We start from the raw sequence: 21,406 nt of genomic DNA on the forward strand, positions 1-21,406 counted from the left end.
TTGTGTTACCATCACTGAATCAATTGTCAACATCCTTGGGGTTACCATTGACCAGAAACTCAACTGGACTCACCACATAAACACAGTGGTTACAAGAGCAGGTCAGAGGCTAGGAATACTGCAGCGAGTAACTTATCTCCTGACTCCCCAAAGCCTGTCCACCATCTGCAAGGCACAAGTTAGGAGTGTGATGGAATACTCCCCACTTGCCTGGATGGGTGCAGCTCCAACGACACTCAAGAAATTTGACACCATCCAGGACGAAGCAGCCCGCTTGATTGGCACCACATCTACAAACATCCACTCCCTCCACCACCGACACTCAGTAGCAGCAGAGTGTACTATCTACAAGATGGACTGCAGCAATTCACCAAAGATCCTTAGACAGCACCTTCCAAACCCATGACCACTTCCATCTAGAAGAACAAGGGCAGCAGATAAATGGGAACACCACCGCCTGAACGTTCTCTCCAAACCACTCACCATCCTGACTTGGAAATATATCACCGTTCCTTCGCAGTCGCTGAATCAAAATCCTGGAATTCCCTCTCTAACTGCATTGTGGGTCAATCCATAGTACGTGGAATGCAATGTTTCAAGAAGGCTCACCATTATCTTCTCAAGGGCAACCAGGGATAAATGCTGGCCTAGCCAGAGATGCCCATGTCCCATGAATGACCGTGGGTGGCACGGTGGCACGTGGTTAGCACTGCTGCCTCACAGCGCCAGGGCTTCCAGGTTGGATTCCTGGCTTGGGTCACTGTCTATGTGGAGTTTGCACGTTCTCCCCATATCTGCGTGGGTTTCTTCCGGGTGCTCCAGTTTCCTCCCAGAGTGAGAAAGACATGCTGGTTAGGTGCATTGACCCGAACAGGCGCCAAAGTGTGGCGAATAGGGGAATTTCATTTCACAGTAACTTCATTGCAGTGTTAATGTAGGCCTTACTTGTGACTAATCAATAAACTTTACTTTTACTTTACTAAAAAAGAAATATATAAGTTCCTGAGGGGCTTTGACTGGGTAGATGCTGAGGGGAAGTTTTCCCTCATAGAGGAATTTAGAACTGGGGGCACAGTTTTAAAATAAGGGGTCTCCCATTTAAGATGGAGATGAAGAGGAATTTCTTCTCTCAGGGTATGGTTAATGTTTGGAATTCTTTTCCCCGGGGAGGCTGAGTCATTGAATATATTCAAGATTGAGTTAAACAGATTTTTGATTGACAATATTCAAGACAGAGTTAAAAAGAGTTTTGATTGACAAGGGACTTGAGGATTACTGGGGACAGGCAGGAAAGTGGAGTTAGCACCACAATTTGATCAGACACGATCATATTGAATGATGAAGCATGCTAAAGGGGCTGAATGCCACATTCCTGCTCTTATTTCTTATGTGTTAAGGTTGTGAAAGATGCTATATAAGTCTTTATTTTTTTCTCTTCTGATCCCATATTGACTACTGCCAGCCTTTGCTGGTGTGTCTGGCACAATGAGGGCCTTTTGATCCAAAGAGTTTGGCACTGATTGATCATCAGGGCAAGATTTACCCATTTTAAAAGCCTGTCTGAAGCAGACAACCACTACACAACCAGAATCCTGCCAGTTAAGATTGCATGAGGAGGGAATGTGCCAGAGTCACAATATGATTCTCCCTTCCACCACCATTTTAACTACTTGTTCCTTTTACACTAGCTGGGCGGGGTTAAAGTTATGTTTTTTAAAAAAACCTGATTGCCTGTGTAGCATACAATTTCAAAAAGCCTTTCGCTGTGCTTGCCTCTGTCCTGCTTCTGTGTTTTTATCTCTTGTGTTCCAGTCAGAGAAAAGGATCAAAAACCTTTCTGATAGGCATGCAGTTTTTTTCAGTTGCTGAAAAGACTAATGAAATACTTGTTTACAGCCTATGAGGAAACGACATCAAAGTTTACTTATTCGCATCTTAGCTATCTGTTGTCTCAACCACCTTTTATTTCATCCTGTGTGCGTGTATTGCTTTAAAATGGAACATTTAAAATAATAAATTTTCAGAGAAGGAATAGGCTATTCAGCCCATCATCTTGAGGGGCACCATTCCACGTCAAGCGTGGCTGAGCAGGAGCCTCTCCCACTCTTATTTCCAGCCATTGATTTTGATTTAATTTGATTTGATTTATTATTGTCACATGTATTAGTGTACAGTGAAAAGTATTGTTTCTTTGCGCTATACAGACACAGCATACCATTGAAAAAGAAGAAAAGGAGAGGGTGTAGAATGTAGTGTTACAGTCATAGCTAGGGTGTAGAGAAAGATCAACTTAATGCAAGGTACGTCCATTCAAAAGTCTTCTGGCAGCAGGGAAGAAACTGTTCTTGAGTCGGTTGGTATGTAACTTCAGTCGTTTGTATCTTTTTCCCAACGGAAGAAGGCAGAAGAGAGTATGACCAGGGTGTGTGGGGTCCTTGATTATACTGGCTGCTTTTCCAAGGCAGTGGCAAGTGTAGTCAATGGATGGGAGACTGGTTTATGTGATGGACTGGGCTTCGTTCACGACCCTCAACATTGGAAGGATTTTGCAGGTTGACATTCAACCTATTTGACCACATTATGAACATACTTAACAAAAATCTACTCATGTCAGCCTTGAAAATTTTAATTGACCCAGCAGTCACAGCCTTCAGGGGTGTGGACTCCACATTCCCACTATGCTTTGTGTGACAAGGTCCTTTCTGGTTTCCTTTCCAAACGGCTCAATCTAATTTTAAAATTGTGTCCCTTGCTCTGGATTCCTTATTGGAAGCAACAGCTTATCTGTGCCTATCCTATTGAATGTCTTTTCGAATACCTCAATTCAATCATCCCTCAACCTTTAAGATTCAAGTCAATACAACTCAGGTTTATGCACCCTGTTCTTATAATTTAACTGAATAAAAACAGAAAATGGTGGAAATACTCAGCAGCTCTGGTGGAATCTGTGGACAGCGAAACAGAGTTCATGGCTTGTATTTTGCTGCGTTGAGGAAACTTGGGAGCACTTTAAAAATGATGGGCAGACCTGATTCTTGGATTCCCTCTCCCATTCCTTGTTTTTGACAATTCTCATCGGGGCAGGATACGTGTGTGGCATGAACACAGCCCCCTTGCCATAGCTGGCCCGACATCAGAGGTGGGCAATTTGAAACCTCCTTGCAACTCTTGTGGAGTCAGAACCCTTCAGTAAGTAGATATGGTTTGGAGCCTCTCAAAAGGGGCATGAACCATGTGACAACCTCAGTCCCAATTGGAAAACCAAAAAAATGGTCACATGTTCCCTAAATTCTTTCGTTGACAGGCTTTGAAACACAAATTTCAATATTGCTGTATTGTAATAGTCCTTTTAAAATGAAAAAAATCTTCATCAGCCGTCAGTTGTAGGGAACGGCCCCATCTGCACCTGGGCTGCTTTGATTGACAGGCTGTCTAGCTTAGCAATAAACTTTGCCATTTAATTTTTTTCAATTTCAATAGGCTCTATTGCCTGTGAGCTGGAATGGTTTGTGATGACAGGTGTGGCCATTATGAATGCTTGACTGAGTTTCAAAAGGTTCAGAACCACTTATCTCAGTAGGGGTGCATGTTCACATTTTATTTGATAGTTTTTAAGAGGTTGTTAAGTGAACTGTTTAGTAATATGCATATTTTGACAACAGATTGACCACTTGAGGAATTTAATTTTTACGAAATGGCTTTTTTTGAAGGACTTTTTCAATGTGTTGTGTTTTAAATGAGATTAGCTTGTTAGGAGATTACTTGCTTTTAATGTCCATTTCATACAACTTGAGCAGCGGGCTGGGAGACAACAGTGGGGGACCTTTAGCGAGATTGTACTGGCCTGGGGGTGGTGTCCAGAAGGCCAGCGATCGGGAGTCGTGGAGGAAGCCAACAATCGGAGGCCAGCAATGGGGGGGCCATTGCGCAAGCACTGATCTCCGCACTGATAGACCCGCCCATGCGCAACTCAGCACTATGCTGCCAGCCTCTTGGGTGGGAATACGCCCCGTCCCCTACTTTCCAGAGGGAATTCAGCTGAGGCACTCTGCATTGTGCAGTGTTGGAGATTTGTTCTGGTAAGTACACCCAAAAATCGGATGGGAAATACCCCCATTTTCCTGTCCGTTGGGCACTTAGTTTTGTTTTGGGAGAATCCAGACCGGGGTTGCTGAAAATGGTTGCACCTTTACTCTATTTCAGAATTAAGAAAAAACCATATTATTGATTCCAAATATCATTGTGGAATGAATTGCCCAAAGTGAACAAAATTCATGGGTGAGATCTCTCGCTGGTGGCGGGATCTTCTGGTTCCACTGCTGTCAATGGGAGTTCCCACCGACGCCACCCCATGTCACTGGGAAACCCATGGCAGGGGTGCACTGCCAGCAGGACCAGAGAATCCTGCCGGCATGAATAGCTGGAGAATTCTGACCCAGAGCTTTGAGGTAGCACATGAAACAGAGAATTCCAATGCTGAGAATGATGATGGTGACTGGCCTGATGGAACTGCATTGGTCACTAGAATTTGAGTCTGATGATTAATGCTTTGGTCATTGATTCATTCGACTGTGTGGTGTTGGATAACAGTGGCAATTCTACAGTGTGCGGGGTGGATTATCTCAATTGTTTTTTTGGAATCTCTTGACAAAGAAGATCAGCGTAAGGTTAAAGAATATGAAAGCTCGATCTGATTTTGGTTTGGGGATGACAACTTGTTAACATCTTTCAAAAAAGTTGTCCTGCCATGCAAGATATCTGGGATAAGTCTCTTCATTAATACTGATGTTGTCTCCAGTGAGATACCTTTGTTGTTGAGCAAATACTCAATGCAAAAAGCACAGGTGAAACTAGACATGGAGAACAACAAGTACTTGTATTTGGGAAATTCATGGATTTATGTTTCACTTAATCGGAGCATTATTGAATTGAATTGAATTGGATTGATTTATTCTTGTCACATGTATTGTTTCTTGCGAGTTATTACAGACAAAACATACCGTTCATAGAGTACATAGGAGAGGGAGAAAGGATAAGATGCAGGATATAGTGTTGCAGTTACCAATAGGGCGAAGAGAAAAATCAGCTTAATGTGTGATAGGACCATTCAAAAATCTGATGGCAGCAGGGAAGAAGCTGTTCTTGCAGACCATCGAGCAGGCACCAAAAGTAATGGAAAACTTTGGACGTTAAATAAGTGTGGCTTTGATTTGATCGATGATGGCAGGGTTTGGTACTTCTCAGTTTTACCAGTATTATTAAAGTTGGGTTGTCACCAACTGAAGGTAGACCCTGCCATATTTTATTGGTACCATGGAGTGAAACTTACAGCTATCTCTATGATATATGTTGACTACTTTGAATGGGGTGGTTACTAATGAGTTTCAATGATGTGGAGATGCCAGCATTGGACTGGAGTGGGCTCAGTAAGAAGTCACACAACACCAGATTAAAATCCAACAGGTTTATTTGGAATCATGAGTTTTTGGAGCATTGCTCCTTCATCAGGTGATGAAGTGTTGTGAGACTTCTTACAATGAGTTTCAAAGCAATGTTATTGACAGGATTTGCACAGATTTTAAGGCTGGGAGTCAGTCTTATGGGGCCTTTAAATATGTTGGGTTGGAAATAAAACAGTATGTGTGTTAGGTTACTTTACACCAACAATCATATTGAGAAAATGTTTGCCTGATCACAGTCAGTCGAACTAGTTCCTCACAAAATGTGCAGAAGATTCCAGGAATGAGTTGGAGCTGCTGTGAAGTCTAATTGGACAACTGAAGTGGCTGTCCACACAGACGAGGCCAGATGCAAGTTTTGATGTCCCTTGAACTGAGGTGCGTAATGAAACATCCCAAGGCCTTATGAATGAACAAAACATTAAAAAAATTAAAGATGTAGAAATGTGTACTGGAATTTCCATCTTTGGGTGACCTTAAAATATAAAATTGATTGTTTAGTCACGCCTCTCATACAAACCTTTGCAATGGATCTTCACGTGCAACGGGTTTCATAATATTGCTTCTGGGGGAAAATGGGAAATGTTTCCCCTTGGCTTGGGAAGCCAAGAAAATATGGTGAGTAGCAATGGGCACCTCAGCAGCTGAGACTCTTGCACTTGTAGAAGCAGTTGTCATGGCATTCTTTTTATCAAAACATTAGGAGAAATTCTGTATGGGGGAAACGACAAAGGAAATGTCCCAATGGAATGCTATATAGACAATTGTTTCCTTTGGGGTAATGTACACTCCACAAAGAGTGTGAGTTAAAATAAACATTGCAACTTGACATCGCAAGTCTAAAACAATAAAAAGAGATTTTCTGGCCAATCTTGCCAGTGAGATCCTCCTGTCCCACTGATGGTGATCTCCCACCATGGGTTCTCTGGTGGTGGATGGTGTGAACAACAGGTAGACACGTTGAGAGTGGTGAGACCGGAATATCCTGTTGCCAGCCAATGGCAAGCCGCCTCTGCCGTTGCAAAACACGCTACGGGGAAAATCCCACCCAAGTCCTTTAAACTCAAGTGGGTTGATACAAACCAGCAGTTGTCAGCTTGTTTCACCAAAATGAGCACTTTTGATGAAAAATGATTTGGAGTATTAGAAGAGGGATGAAGGGTGTGAGTCTTGAAAATCTGTGATTCATTCCTCGGTTTTTGATTTTCCTTGTCTGAAAATAAATTGCACTTGTTAATGTTTTTTCTTTTTAAGGGAGTACGTATCTGTTAATGTTGGAACTGTTCTGCAATGGAGTGCATACTTTAAGTTTATAATTGAGAGCAGCTGCCACCAATTGGAAAATGATTAGAGAATTATTGCTAGTGCATAAAAACCAATTCACATCAGGTGTTGGGGGAAACAAAATGAATCTGTACCTTTAATCTGTAGTCTCGGGAATAAACCTGGATTCAGAAAAAGACTAACTTCAGATTCATCCTTTCCTCAATGTATGAACAGTGACTTTAAAAATGTCGAAGAGTTCACATTGTGAGCATTGAATACAGTATACTAATTTGAAAGAAGTATCAGTAAATCACCATTTCACCTAGAAGGAATGTTTGGGGCCTTGGATGAGTGAACTGAATTTAATCTCTTCAGTGTTTATCCTAGATCTCCTACTCTGTATCATGACGTTGTGCCTGAAACTATCGGATTACCATCCAATGCACGCACTGGTCACCAGAGCTTTGAGATGGGGTAATTCTGGGCTTTAAATCAGACATCAAATCAACTTGTTTTGGAGCTTGTTTCAAACTATGGTTTGGATCTGGCAGCTTTTGCTCTAATCTCAGACTGGAAATTTTATGCAACAGATATGAATTTACAGCAGTAGTGTTAAAATGGTTTAACTTTAAAGTCCTAATATAGTATTTGACAGTCAGAGCAATAACAGTCATGTATCACAGCATGAATAATAAGCCTAATTTAATAGCAGATTTACTGCAGTTCTGCTGTTACCCTGATATTTTGGCACTGTAAGCAAAGCTGATAAAACTAACGTAGAACATTGAGTAATGTATTTACTTGGAATAATAAGATATTACCATGCAAAAGGATGTTTAATTCCATCTTATTTTTAAAAAAGAAATGCTTTAATGTCATTTATTTGTGTTTGTTTTTAATTGTACTTGAAAAATCGTACTTTATTGCTCTACACAGCGTTTACCTAATACTGTTTCAATTGTCATGCTAATTTATGATGCTTGAATAGAAGAGGCAGCAAGAAAGAATTATAAAATCCTTTCAAATCAGATTAACTGCACCAAAAATTGCTTTACACGCAAAAACTATAATCAGGAGATGTTTCTTGCGTAGCCACAAGCTTAGTTCCTGTTAATTTTGGCAATTAAAAAGTGCTAGCACTGATTTAAAAAGGGTTACCATGTTCCCTAGAATCTAGGTTACTTGATGTATATGCTCTGTTAAAATGTGATTTGAACAAAAAGGATATAGGTGGCACAACTCAGAGATCTGCTTGTCAGTGAGCAATATGTTTCCTCTTGATGGTCATAGTGGGAAATTCCAACATGGTCAGTACCTTTATTTTTCCCTGCCAACAAAAATTTAACCAGAGCAATGAAAATGATCACCAGTGTTCTTGGTTATGTACCACACAGCTTCTTTATCTTATGAGGCATGGAGCCTGAGGCCTACTCATAACACTGTTGACATACTGTAATCAAACCCAAAATGCCTCTGATTTTCTGACTTCCGCATTAGACTTGCATAAAATACATCAAGGACTTGAAAATATGAAAATTAGGGTTAGATCCAAAAAAGCAGTTCGAGCCTCTAAGCAACTATCCAGACCCTCTGCATCTGAATTAAATTGGTGCTGTGAGGAAGGTTCCTGTATTCTCAAGGAGTGCTCATAACTTGGCTCACTTAGGCATGCTAGAAGCCATATATATTCACACATAGGGCTCTGTCCTCTGCAGACAGAGCACATCCATACATTACACATTTTCAACTAAACAAAGGTTTGAGGACAGCCATTCCCTGGCTCGTTCCCCATGGCAATACCTTGACCAATCAGAGTTGACCTGCTTCTCTCTTTTTTTTTAGGTTGCCTGCCCACCCTCTTCAGCCCTGGCCTGGGGATCAAAAGTCGCCCCACTGCTCCCCTCGATGACTGCCAGCCAGCGCATGCCTCCTTGGATACTCAGTTAGAATGTCCACTTCTACCTCTAACAGTGTACAGGATCTGACAATTTTATTTTCATGTATTGTGATGATACTCTTCCTTTGAAGCTACAATGGTCTCACTGACACACAAAGTTCCCTTTGAACACATAAGATGCCAGGAGTCAAATACATTCTCCATTCTGAACCCAAGTTAGTATCCTCAGAATTCTCCCAGGTGATTGTCAAATGGAAGTTTCCAAACTCCACTCCCAAGACAAGCTTTAAATCTTCTCTCATAATAACGCTTTGACTTAACGGTTTGCATTCCAAAGTCCAGTCTAGATTTTTTAAATGACACTTTAAACAAAGCTTCTGCTCCACTTTTAATAATGAACCCAATCCAGGATTTGATACTAACCCCTTTAAGGATTTCTTTGTCTTGACTGCTTTACAAACAGTCACACTTTCTTTAACTTTCAATTCTGAGGCTGTTATTAAAATGAACGCAAATGTTTTCATCTACCTCTGAAGGTCTGCTGTCCGTCTTTAAATCTAGTTAATGCAATTGTCTCTTTAACTCAGATCACATTGTTTACTCTTCCTTGAGTTCTTCTGAACGACACCTTAGTTTCTGTTCACTTGATATCTGTTGTCTAAAACACTCTGTCTGTCCCACTTACCCGGTTTTCTGGACTGTATCTTATTTCTTAGGAAGCCTTCATCTTTGCAACTGCCTTGTCTTGTCCAACTTCTCCTGATAGAGTTGAGAGCAACTCACTTCTCAATAATTTGCCTCCAACTGCCTGAGCTTCCATTAAATAAGAACAAAGGAAACCTCTCTCTCAGAAATGGGCCCCCTGATGCTAAGCAACGCCTCTGCAACTATATTTATTTTTCATGCCATAGCGCTTTCTAAGCATAATAGAAACACATAAGAACATAAGAACTAGGAACAGGAGTAGGCCATCTGGCCCCTTGAGCCTGCTCCGCCATTCAATAAGATCATGGCTGATCTTTTCGTGGACTCAGCTCCACTTACCCACCCGCTCACCATAACCCTTAACTCCTTTACTGTTCAAAAATTTAACTTTCCTTGCCTTAAAAACATTCAATGAGGTAGCCTCAACTCTTGATTGGGCAGGGAGTTCCATAGATTCACAACCCTTTGTGTGAAGAAGTTCCTCCTCAACTCAGTCCTAAATCTGCTCCCCCTTATTTTGAGGCCATGCTCCCTATTTTTAGTTTCACCTGTCAGTGGAAACAACTTCCCTGCTTCTATCTTATCTATTCCCTTCATAACCTTGGGCGGCACGGTGGCACAGTGGTTCACACTGATGCCTTACAGTGCCAGGGACCCAGGTTCACTTCTAGCCTCAGGTCACTGTTTGTGTGGAGTTTGCACATTCTCCTAGTGTCTGCGTGGGTTTCCTCCAGGTGCTCCAGTTTCCTCCTACAGTCCAAAGATGTGTGGGTTAGGTTGATTGGCCATGTTAAATCATGTTCTAAATTGTTCTAAATTCTAAATCTATGTTCTAAATTGCTCCTAGTGTCAGGGGGATTAGCATGAGTGTTATGGGAATAGGGCCTGGGTGGGAATGTGGTCGGTACAGACTCGATGGGCCGAATGGCCTCATTCGGTGCTGTAGGGATTCTATGATTTTATGATCTTATATGTTTCTATAAGATCTCCCTTCTTCTGAATTCCCATGAGTATCGCCCCAGTCTACTCCGTCTCTCCTCATAAGCCAACCCTCTCAACTCTGGAATCAACCTAGTGAATCCCCTCTGCACCCCCTCCAGTGCCAGTATATCCTTTCTCAAGTAAAGAGACCAAAACTGTACACAGTACTCCAGGTGTGGCCTCACCAGCACCCTATACAGCTGCAACATAATCTCGCTGTTTTTAAACTCCATCCCTCTAGCAATGAAGGATAAAATTCCATTTGCCTTCTTAATTACCTGCTGCACCTGCAAACCAACTCCTTATGATTCTTGCACAAGGACACCCAGGTCCCTCTGCACAGCAGCATGCTGCAATTTTTTACCATTAAATAATAGTCCATTTTGCTGTTATTCCTACCAAAATGGATGACCTCACATTTACCAACATTGTACTCCATCTGCCAGACCCTCGCCCACTCACTTAAACTATCTATATCCCTTTGCAGACTTTCAGCATCCTCTGTACACTTTGCTCTGCCACTCATCTTAGTGTCATCTGCGAATTTTGACACAATACACTTGGTTCCCAACTCCAAATCATCTATGTAAATCGTAAACAATTCAAACACAATTGAAATTTAACTAAACACCATCTACAAACACCTTTGTTCAGCATGAATCCAACCTTAGGTCTCTTCCAAGCACAGAAACATTAAATTAAACCCATTTAAAATGATACCTTATTTCTTACTAACACAAATATAAATCCCTTAAAACTACCTTTGGTTTCCTAACACAGGTCAGGAGTGTGATGTAATATTCTAAACTTGTCTAGATGAGTGTAGCTCCAATAACACTAACGTAACTTGTCACGATCCAGATCAAAGCAGCCTATTTAATCTGCACCCCATTCTTCGCCTTGAACATTCACTCCCTCCACCACCAGTACGTAGTGACAACAGCGTATATCATTCACAAGATGCACTGCAGCAGCTCCTGCGACAGCACCTTCCAAACCTTGTCCTCTACCATCTTGAAGGACAAGGACCGCAGATGCATGGGGACAGCACCAACTGCAAGTGCCCCTCCAAGTCACACACCATCCTCATTTTGAACTAGATAACCTTTCCTTCATTGTCATTCGGTCAAAATCCTGGAACTCTCTTCTTAACAGCACTACAAGGACTGCACTTGTTCAAGAAGTTGTCTCAGCACTATCTTGTAAGGGCAACTCCGGATGGGCAACAAATGCTGGCCCAGCCAATGATGCCCACATCCTGAGAAAGTATAATAAAAAAATGTTGCAATGATTCATTCACTTTGTGCGAATTGACCGTGTCCCCAATATTTCAAGGATTATGAAGGCTGGAGGCATGGCTGCATAGGACTCTGTTCAGGTGACTGCTTATCCCACTGAGACACACAGAACAAGACCTGAAGAATACAATGAAGCACATGCTGTTACCAAGGTCTTGATAGATTTGAGCACCGGCATCCTGAAGCAAAGGGCCAGATGTCAATCCAATTGGGAGAGCACAAGCTGAATGAAGTGTCCAAATTTATCATTGTCTCCCCTGTTTTACTTCACATTGAGAAGAGGTCTTGCTGGTGCTGATCACACTCCAATAGATTTTCTGGCACAAGAGTGCAAATAGTCCTGAATTGTTTGTTCTGAAGGGTGGTTTGACAGGGCTTGGGGACAATATGCTTCAATAGATCACTGGTTGAACATCACGGCAGTGGATATTGCTTGGGGGGGACAGTGAGTTTATTTGAAAATCATTTTAGTTTAATGTTTAATTCAAGATGGCATGTAATTACAGATAAGCAATGTTTTTTCTGACTTTTGAGTTATTTTTCGTTTTTCCTTATTTTCAATGCTGATATCAATTTTCATTTAAACTGAAAGCAAAATGGACTGGGTGGATAGATTAGCAGGAAAGACAGTAAGCAAGCAGTGGCAGACATTTCAGGAGGTAATTCAAGACTCTCAGCAAAAATATATCCCAATAAGGAGGAAATATTCTAAGAGAGGAATAAACCAACTATTGTTTATCAAGAAAATTAAGGAGAGTATTAAGTTGAAAGTAAAAGCATATAAGGAGGCAAAAGTCAGTTATAGGCCTGAAGACTGGGGGAAATTCAGAATCCAGCAAAGGAGAACTAAAAAGATAATAAAGAGAGAGAAAATGAACTATGATGGCAAGCTAGCGAGGAATGTAAAAACTGAAAATAAGAGCATTTTTAAATATATAAAAAGGAAGAGAGAGGTCAAAGTGAACATTGGTCCCAAAATGAATCTGGTGATGTGGAGATGCCACCTGATAAAGGGGCAGTGCTCCGAAAACTCGTGCTACTAAATAAACCTATTGGACTTTAACCTGGTGTTGGGAGACTTCTTAAAATGCATCTGGGCAGATAGTTATGGGGAATAAGGAAATGATAGCGGAGTTAAACAGACAATTTGCCTCAGTCGTTTTGGTGGAAGATACTTTGAAAATCCCATTAATACTAAAGGATATGTGGGAGGAATTAAGTACCACCAGTAGAGAAGTAGTATTAGACAAACTGACGGGGCTAAAGGCAAATAGACCCGTTGGCCCTGATGGCTTGCATCCTAGGATCCTAAAAGAAGTAGCTATAGAGATAGTGGATGCATTAGTTGTAATTTTCCAAAATTCCTTGAATTCTGGAGAAGTGCTGGAAGATTATTAAACTGCCACTGTGACACCACTATTCAAAAGGGAGAGAGGCAAAAAGCATGTAACTATAGACCAGTTAGCCGAACATCTATTGTTGGAACAATGTTGGGATCAATTATTAAGGAAATAATAGCAGCACATTTGGAAAATCGTAATCTAATCAAGCAGAGTCAGTATGGCTTCATGAAAGGGAAATCATAAGTTCATAAGTTCATAAAATATAGGAGCAGAATTAGGCAATTCGGCCCATTGAGTCTGCTCCGCAATCGAGCATGGCTGAAATGATCCTCATCCCCATTTTTCTGCCTTCTCCCCATAACACTTCAACCCATTAACAATTAAAAATCTGTCTGACTACTCCTTAAATTTACTCACTGTCCCAGCATCCACTGCACTTCGGGGTAGCGAATCATGTCTGACTAATTAATTAGAATTTTTCCAGGAAGTTTCAACCAGATTGGATAGAGGGGAGTCAGTAGATGTGTTGTATTCGGACCTCCAGAAAGTGTTTGCCTTATAAAAGATGAAGTCATAAGATAAGAGCCCATGGTGCTGGAGGTAGTAAGTATATAGGCATGAATAGAGAATTGGCTAATGGGCAGGAAACAGCAAGTGGGGATAAGGGGTTCTTTTTTAGGTTGACAACCTGTAACCAGTGGGATTCAACAGGGATCAGAGCTGGGACTGCAACTGTTTACAATATATATTAATGACTTGGAAGAAGGAAGCGAATGTACTGTAGCCAAATTTGCAAATGATACAAAAATAGGTGGAAAGGCAAGTTGTAAGAAGGATACAATTTACAAAGAGATATTGATTGGTTAAGTAATTGGGCAAAAAGTTGGCAAAGGGAGTATAATGTGGGAAAATGTGACGTTTTTCATTTTAGAAGGGTGAACAAAAGAACAGAATGTTATTTAAATGGAGTACAATTGCAGGAAGCTGCAACACAATGGGACTGGGGGACACTTGTGCACGAAATACAGAAAGCTCGCACACAGGTGCAGCAGGTAATCAGGAAGGCTAATGGAATGTTGACCCTTATTTCAAAGGGGGTTGGAGTGTAAGAGTAGGGAAGTCTTGCTGCAACTGTACAAGGTTCTGGTGAGACCACATTTGGAGCACTGGGAGCAGTTTTGGTCCCCTTATTTAAGGAAAAGTATTATTTCATTGGAGGCAGTTCAGAGAAGGTTTACTAGGATGATCCCTGGTATGGAGGGATTGTCTTATGAGGAAAGGTTAAACAGGTTGGGACACTACTCATTGGAATTTGGAAGAATGAAAGGTAAACTCACTGAAACATATAGGATTCTTAAGGGGCTTAACAGGCTAAATACTGAGAGGATGTTTCCCCACATGGGAGAGTCTAGGACCAGAGGACATAGTCAGAATAAAAGGCCGTCAATTTAAGACTGAGATGAAGAGGTATTTCTTCTCCCAAATGGTTGTTGGTCTTTGGAACTCTTTGCCACAGAGAGTTGTGTGGGCAAAATCCTCATGTATATTTAAGGCTGAAATAGATAGATTTTTGATCGGTAAGGGAACCAAGGGTTATGGGGAAAGGGTAGGAAAGTGGACTTGAGGAATGTTGGATAAGCCATGGTCCTATTCAATGGTGGAGCAGACTTGAGGGGCCGAACAACCTACTCCTGTTTCTATTTTGGATGGTCTTATGGTCTTAATTCTGACCATACATTGCATAATTACAAGTAAAATAAAATAGAATAATATAAATAAAATAAATAAATTGACCAATCAGCACCAAGCTGTCTGGTTTAAATTCCAAACAATGCTTGGCAGTTAGCTGCCAGTCTCAACAGCTGATGCATTCTCCATGGCAATGCCTCTACCAATCAGAGTCAACTTGTCAACCAATCAGCATTCTTTTCTCACAGAATACATATTACTGTTCTCTCCTTATTTGGTATCCTTGTGAAGTGTCTTGCTGAGTGTAAGATGAAAAGCTTCAACATGCCTCCTTTTTCAGCAATATAGTTCTGTACTAACAAACAACTAAAATAATTTTCATTAAAATTAGAGTTTGAGTGACAAACAAGCAGGCTTGCCCATTGTCCTTTCACCTATGGTCTTGGACTTAATTATCTCAGATTGAAGGATGTATTTGCTCTCTTTTGCTGTAAGGGTCTTTCATCCAAGAGTTTGATTTGATTTGATTTTAATTTGATTTATTATTGTCACATGTATTAGTATACAGTGAAAAATATTGTTTCTTGTGTGCTATACAGACAAAACATACCATGCATAGGGAAGGAAAGGAGAGAGTGCAGAATTTAGTGTTACAGTCATATCTAGGGTGTAGAGAAAGATCAACTTAATGCGAGGTAGGTCCATTCAAAAGTCTGTGGCAGCAGGGAAGAAGCTGTTCTTGAGTCGGTTGGTACGTGTCCTTAGACGTTTGTATCTTGTTCCCGATGGAAGAAGGTGGAAGAGAGTATGTCCAGGATGCATGGTACCCTTGATTATGCTGGTTGCTTTTCCGAGGCAGCAGGAAGGATAGACAAAGTTATTGAATGGGAGGCTGGTTTGAGTGATGGACTGGGCTTCATTCATGATCCTTTGTAGTTTATTATGGTCTTGGGCAGAGCAGGAGCTATACCAAGCTGTGATATAATTGGAAAGTATGCTTTCTATGATGCATCTGTAGAAATTGGTGAGAGTTGCAGCGGTCATACCAAATTTCCTTAGTCTTCTGAGAAAGTATAGACATTGGTGGGCTTTCTTAACGCACGGCGGGACCAGGACAGGTTGTTGGTGATCTGGACACCTCGACCATTTCTACTTCATTCCCATTGATGTACACAGGGCATGCCCTCCACTCTGCTTCCTGAAGTCGATGACTATCTCCTTTGTTTTGTTGACATTGAGGGAGAGATTATTGTTGTTGCACCAATCCACCAGATTCTCTATCCCTTTCCTGTACTGTGTATGGCCATTGTTTGAGATCACACCCACAACGATGGCATCATCAGCAAACTTGAAAATCGAGTTGATGGGGAATTTGGCCATACAGTCAGAGATGATAAGGAGTATAGTAGGGGCTGAGGACACAGCCTTGCGGAACATTGATGTTGAGGTTGATCATAGAGGAGGTGTTGTTGGTGATTCCTTACTGAATATGGTCTGTGGGTTAGGAAGTCGAGGATCCAGTTGCAGAAGGAGGAGCTGAGCGCCAGGCCACGGAGTTTGGAGATGAGTCTCATAGGAATAATGGTGTTAAAGGCTGAGCTGTAGTCTCTGAATAGGAGTCTGACATAGGTGTCTTTGTTATCTCGGTGTTCCAGGGTTGAGTGTGGGGCCTGGGAGATGGCGTCTATTGTGGACCTGGTGCGGCGATAGGCGAACTGTAGTGAATCCAGGCAGTTGGGGAGTCAGGAATTCATTTGTGCCATGACTAACCTTTCGAAGCACTTCATAATGATGGATGTCAGAGCCACCAGATGATTGTCATTAAGGCACACTGCCTGACTTTTCTTTGGTATCGGGATGATGGTCGTCTTCTTGAAGCAGGTAGGGACCTCAGATTGGTGTAAAGAGAGGTTAAAGATGTCTGCGAATACCCGCTCCAGCTGGTCCACACAGCACCTGAGTGCTCGTCCTGACACCCAATCTGAGCCAGTTGTTTTCCGTGGCTGATGTTTGAGAAGGCTGCTCTGACAATGGTGACCTCAGATACAGGTTCATCTGAGGCTTCCGGAATGGAGGGTGTGCTCTCACTGACCTCTTGCTCAAAACGGGCATAGAATGAGCTCATTGGGAAGAGGTACATTGCACCTGGCGATTTTACCTGCCTTCATTTGGTAGCCTGTTATGTCTTGCAGACCTCGCCATAGTCGGCAGGAGCCTGTGTAGTTAGCCTGGGATTCTTGCTTGGTCCGGTGCTGTCTTTTGGCATCTTTGATGGATCTCCGTGGATCATATCTGGCTTTCTTGTATAGGTTAGGGTCGCCTGACTTGAACGCCTCAGACTGGACTTTAGCAGGCAGTGGATGTTACTGTTCATCCATGGTTTCCGATTGGGAAACACGCGGATTCGCTTCTTTGGTTCATCTCAACCCATTTCTTTGTAAGCATAGGGGTTGCAGGACAACTATGTCCATGATGCAGAACAAGTTCACAAAATATTGCAAAACCCAATCAAAAAGGTCATTGCAATAGCTGTCTAGAAAAAAGAAAAATCATTCAAGTGGAATAGGTTTATTTTTGCAGGAAGGAAATTGTAGGAAGAAAATTGTAGGATAGAGCAGTTGAATTGCAGTCTGAGTTTGGTCTACTACACTGAGCCTCACCTAAGTTGATACAGTGTTGGTCAAGGGCATGACTCACATTGCTGAAATAGAGTAAAGACAGCTATATTTTGTATTATGCTCCTCTAATCCTTTAATGTTTGGCACTGACACCAGGTGCCGAAGGTAGGAGTGGTGCTCCGCTCTCCATCACTAACAACCTTTACCGCGATCAGCACAAAAGAAATGCAACTTGAACTCACATGTGCAGAGTGTTTTTCCTATTTTTATTGTTTTAGATTAATTCAATGAATGATTTAGTCATTCTGCATGTTGTTCACTCAGTGCTTTTTGGAGAAGTTTGTACATTGAATTAAGCCAGAGAAGCTCACCCACGATAAAGTCATTTAGCATTATCGTTGAAAGACATCTGTACATTCAACTAACTCAGCCAACCTTCAAAGTTGTTCAGATCAGAGACAATGAGCTTCAAAGTCAAGACTCTTTTATCCATTTGTGTTAATTATTAATGCACCTCACTGGCGGCAACGTTTTAGAACGTTCAAAACTGCAAGACAACATGTGATTATGCATAATACAGTTTTAACATAAAACTGTTTCTCTAACACTTGTGTTTTTTTGATGGAGTGGGAGAATGTATGGAGAAGTTGAAACGTGTGAAATGTTTATACTACAGGATTGATGTGACAGTTTTGAGAGCACAACCTTGGAGACATTTGCCCAACAACCAACAATATTCTGATTTATCACAGGGTTATTGTTAGCTTTTATGTAAATTGTGTACTTGAAAATTTATTGTAAATATGACTTGTTCGATGAAAACAGATTTTTTCCATTGAATCATGAGGTGAACAGCAAGATAAGTGGGAAGAGTGTTCATTCGCTCTATCAAAAAGTCATTACTGACCTGAAGGACTGAATGATTTCCTCCTCATAGAATCCATAGAATTATAAAACCGGCAGGGAGGTCATTCAGCCCATCCAGTGTGCACGAGCTTTCTTGAAGGATAATTCAGTCATTTCCAAATCCTACATAGATTCATAGAGTTGTACAGTGTAGAAAAGACTCATAGGCCTATCGAGACTGCACTGACAATAACAACTACAATCACACAGGGTTACGGAGATGCAAGCATCCCTGTCGGGTGGCACGGTGGCACTGCCGTCTCGCAGTGCCGGGAACTTGGATTCGATTCTGGCCTGGATGTCTGTCTGTTGGAGTTTGCACATTCTCCCCATGTCTGCGTAAGATTTCCCTGGGTGCTCAGGTTTCCTCCCACAGCCCAAAGACATGCAGGTTAGGTGGATTGGTCATGCTAAATTGCCCCTTTGTTTGCCTGTGGCTATGCTTGATGTGATATAAAGCCCTTCAAGCTATTAGCCCCTGGTGACAGATTAGCGACCCGTTCCAGGAATAATTAGCTACAGAGATAGATGACAGTCTGACCTATGCATCACCAGGTGTGGAAAGGTTGAGAGAAAGAGAGGCGTCCCTGTGCCCCCCACTAGTTCTGTTCTGCTCCTTTTGATGCTGTGTCACCTTGTCCTGAAAAAGAAAGGGCAGGTTGTTAGTGATTGTGTACCACTTTTAAATGCCATCAATATTATGCAGTGCACCTTCCCTTTAAGAGGGACTGCCTGCCTTTGTCCTGCTGCTGTCTGGAAACCTGTGGCAGGGGGTCCGCTGCTGGTGGGACCAGAGAATCCCGTTGGCATGAACAGCCGGAGAATTCCAGCCTCTACCTCATCATATTATAATTTTCCAAGTGTCCTGTTACCTAGTCCTTAATAATAGATTCTTGCATTTTCCCTACCACTGATGACAGGTTAACTGACCTATGCTCCATGTTTCTCTCTCCTTTCTTCTTGAATAACATTTGCTGCCAAGCAATCTTCCAGGAGGCGGTGGCCTAATGGTGTTATCGCTAGACTATTAATCCATGAAACTCAGCTAATGTTCTGTGGACCTAGGTTCAAATCCCGCCATGTCAGATGGTGGAATTTGAATTCAATAAAAAAGATCTGGAATTAAAAATCTACTGATGACTATGAAACCATTGTCAGTTGTCGTAAAATCCCATCTGGTTCACTAATGTCCTTTCAGGAAGGAAATCTGCCTCCTCACCTGGTCTGCCCTTCATGTGACTTCAGAACCACAGCAATTGCCCTCCAAAGGGATGGGCAATAAATGCTTGCCAACTAGCGATGCCCATGTCCCATGAATGAATAAAACAAAAGGACTGTTCTAGACCTTGTCTACAATTTTAGATCAACATCCATTATCCCTGCAGCCATTTCTTTTAAAATCCATGGATGTAGACCATCAGGTCTTGGATTTGCTGGATTTTAGACTCATTAATTCCTCCAGTACTTCACCTTTACTACTCCTAATCACCTAAAGTTCCTCACTCTCATTAGATCTTTGGTTCTCTGGTACGTTATTTGTCTCTTCCAGTATGAAGATAGACACAAAATATTTGTTTAACATCTCTGCCATTTCCTTATTCCCCATTATAATTTCCCCTGTTCAAGCATCCAAGGAATCCACATTTAATTTTGCTAAGTCTTCCTTTTTGCATACTTGTGAAAGCTCTTACAATCTGTTTTAATATTTCTTGTTGGTTCATTCTTATATTCTATGTAATTTCTGTTTATCAATTTGCTGGTCAGACATTGCTGGTTTATTAAAACCTTTCCAATTCTCAAACTTATTATTTCTTTAGCAACATTGTGAGCTTTTTTAAAAAATCTAACGTTGCCCTTAATTTCTCTGGGGAGTCTTGATTGTATCACTTGTCCAAAGGGGTTTATGTTTCTCAAGAAAATGGACATTTGTTGAGAATTTATTTGAATGTGTGCCATTGCTTAACTTTTGCCTTATCCTTTAATCTAATTTCCTAACCTATGTAAGCCAACATGCACTTTGTACCTTGGTGATTGGCATGGTTTAAATTTAAGACCCTTATTGGGACTTAACCATATCACTTTCAATAGAATCAAGGGAACAGGGGATGTGTCTTGTGGGCAAGATAAGCTCAGAAGGGGCACGAGGGAAGGTAATATGAAATCTAGAGAAGAAAGTGGCATTAAGTCTCAGGCTGGAGGTAGCCTGGAATGGTGGGGGGAGGGAGGGGGGGGGGGAGGGGAGGTGGTGGGGTGGTGGAGGTTTGACTTGGTAGGCAAGGAAAAGGAAGGAGGTCTGGAGGGGATCTGGCTGACGTGTGACGCCAAATCCACAACAAAGTGGTTGACTCTTAAATGCCTTTGAAATCTCAGTTTAAAGGCAATTAGGGATGGGCAATAAATGCTGGCCCAGCTAGTGCCACCTACATCCCATGAATGAACTTTTTAAAATGCTGGGGAGACGATAGAGATGATTTAAAAGGGGAGTACAACAGGTGCCAGAGGAATAGGGGCAACTGAATAAATATACTCAAGTTTAATGACTAAGAAGTTCATGAGGTCCTTGCACTTGTTGGGCAGTATTTAATGCAGGTGATAGGGACCTCGTCTGGCCGGAGAACCAGCAAGAACCCTACATCACTTCCTTTGCGGATAGTTCTACTTGTTAAGTTAACAGCAGTGACGTTCCCTGGGATCAGGTAGAAATTCGACTCCTGGGAGTCACCTGCCAATCAGAAGTTGGCAGCTGTGCATAGCAAGAGTGTCACTGGGAGAGCAGTGGCTGCTGCCGGTGGTGCATCGAGAGAGAAGCTGAGGATTATTGAGGGCCAAAAGTGAGTGAGGACATGGTGGGAGGGGTGTCAGCAGGAAGGGCCAGAAGGTGGTTCTTAGTTGCCCCATCTCTTCCCGCTGCTGGGTACCTTGATTAGTCACTGGGAACCTACAAGTAAACTCTGCTGAGTTTCCTGTTTGGCTTCCTGCATGGTGACTGTCCTGCCCTTTGCTGGTTGAATACCAATGGTGGTGGAATGAGGCCCTTAAGTGGGCATTATCTGCCCAGTGAAGGGTGTCAGTTGGTGGTAGAGTAGGAAGGCCTTCCTGCCCTGTACATAAAACGGAAGAAGGCAGCAGGGTCAAACTACCTGCCATCCCCCACCTGACTAAATGTCGCCTCGCTACCAAACTCACAAAGTGGGAGGACACAAGATTCCACCCGATATTTCAGTGAGAATGTCAGGAGGAAACA

Source organism: Mustelus asterias, chromosome 6, assembly GCF_964213995.1.
Source record: "Mustelus asterias chromosome 6, sMusAst1.hap1.1, whole genome shotgun sequence".
Taxonomy (NCBI): Eukaryota; Metazoa; Chordata; class Chondrichthyes; order Carcharhiniformes; family Triakidae; genus Mustelus; species Mustelus asterias.